At 39.5% G+C, this 2,184-nt stretch overlaps 1 pseudogene; it reads left to right on the top strand.

The window, feature by feature from the left end:
• Positions 1-550: 550 nt before the first annotated feature.
• Positions 551-1,893, top strand: LOC122195473 (ATP synthase subunit alpha, mitochondrial-like; annotated as a pseudogene).
• Positions 1,894-2,184: the final 291 nt, after the last annotated feature.

Raw genomic sequence — 2,184 nt, 5'->3', positions numbered from 1 at the left:
TAATTAATTGAATATTATTTTATAATCCATTTTTATTATATATATATATATATATATATATATATATATATATATATATATATATATAAAGCAGAGTGATGTCTTTATGACAATTCGTCAAGTTCGATCTAGAAACCTGCGCCCAAAGTGCTTACGTAGCCGGTCACCGTTTGGCTAAGATCCTTGATGACTGATTCATAACCACTCTAACTTGATTTCAGTCTTGTGTTAAGTGTTCGCATAGCGACTCAGGTCCTAACAACTTGATGTCAGACTGTTCAACATGAGGGAGATCTAAGTCCTCTAACATAGATAACTTAAAGACTAGGATTAGATGCTTAACATAATGACTCGTATGCTTTCACAAACGAAGAAAGAGCTCACAGACATTTAACAATGGATTGTGTTGGTGTTCCGTGCTATCTCAACTCCTAGTTCTAGTAGTACAAGCTCGAATCCGATCTATAAGAATAGATCTTAGACGGAAATCGAGCTCTTTGAAATTGAAAGCGGTATTCCCCCTTATATATAGCCCAAAATAAATAGGATCATGGAATTCTCTCCGAGAGCTGTTGAACTAACGACCATATTAGAAAGTAGAATTAGCAACTTTTACACGAATTTTGAAGTAGATGAGATTGGTCGAGTGGTCTCAGTTGGAGATGGGATTGCACGTGTTTATGGGTTGAACAAGATTCAAGCTGGGGAAATGGTTGAATTTGACAGCGGTGTGAAAGGACTAGCCTTGAATCTTGAGAATGAGAATGTAGGGATTGTTGTCTTTGGTAGTGATACTGCTATTAAAGAAGGAGATATTGTCAAGCGCACTGGCTCTACTGTGGATGTCCCTGCGGGAAAGGCTATGCTAGGGTGTATGGTCGACGCCTTGGGAGTACCTATTGATGGAAGACGGGCTCTAAGTGATCGTGATCGAAGACGTGTCAAAGTGAAAGCCCCTGGGATTATTGAACGTAAATCTATGCACGAGCCTATGCAAACTAGGTTAAAAGCGGTAGATAACTTGTTTCCTATAGGTCGTGGTCAACGAGAACTTATAATCAGGGACCGACAAATTGGAAACACAACTATTGCTATTGATACCATATTAAACCAAAAGCAAATGAACTCAAGGAGCACCTCTGAGAGTGAGACATTGTATTGTGTCTATGTAGCGATTGGACAGAGACGCTCAACTGTGGCACAATTAATTCAAATTCTTTCAGAAGCGAATGCTATGGAATATTCTGTTCTTGTAGCAGCCACCGCTTCTGATCCTGCTCCTCTGCAATTTCTGGCCCCATATTCTGCCTGTGCAATGGGGAAATATTTCCGCGATAATGGAATGCACGCATTAGTAATCTATGATGATCTTAGTAAACAGGCAGTGGCATATCGACAAATAGTATTATTATTACGCCGACCACCTGGCTGTGAGGTTTTCTGAGGGGTTGTTTTCTATTTACATTCATGTATCTGAGAAAGAGACGCTAAACGATCGGACCAGACCAGCGCAGGTAGCTTGACAGCCTTACCCGTCATTGAAACACAAGATGGAGATGTATCAGCCTATATTTCTACTAATGTGATCCCCATTACTAATGGAAAAATCTGTTCGGAAAAAGAGCTCTTTTATTGCGGAAAACTATGAAACGAGTCTGTGGTAGTTCAAAACTAGAATTGGCACACTATCACGAAGTGGCCGCCCTTGCTTAATTTGAGTCAGACCTGGATGCTGCGACTCAGGCAATACTCAGTAGAGGTGTAAGGCTTACAAAAGTAATTCCGGACGTTACAGTCACGTTCTCCCTACAAAAGATTCTGGTTACAAGTGCTAATCCTACACCAAGACTCTGTGGGGGTGTTACCAAGGACGTGTCTCCAACTTTAGACTAACAATTTGTAAGTGTTAATACTGAAAATCCTGTTTATGATATGTATGAATCCACATTTTATGATATGATTCACGAGTTCGTTGCTTAAGTTTTGAAAACTGTTTCTACGAGTTGATTTCTTAATCGTTTGGTAAAACTGTTTTCCGTGTCAAAGCATACTTAAAATATAATTATCTTAAACAAAATAATGTATTATGAGCACAAGTTTCCTGGTACTTTTGCTAGTATTCCCCCCCCCCCCCCCCTGAAAACATGTAAAACTGGGTAAAATGTAGAGGTATGAACTGACTGT

Source organism: Lactuca sativa, chromosome 8, assembly GCF_002870075.4.
Source record: "Lactuca sativa cultivar Salinas chromosome 8, Lsat_Salinas_v11, whole genome shotgun sequence".
NCBI classification, from domain to species: Eukaryota; Viridiplantae; Streptophyta; class Magnoliopsida; order Asterales; family Asteraceae; genus Lactuca; species Lactuca sativa.
The sequence above is the reverse complement of the archived record's forward strand: the minus strand, read 5'-3'. Positions and strand labels throughout refer to the sequence as shown.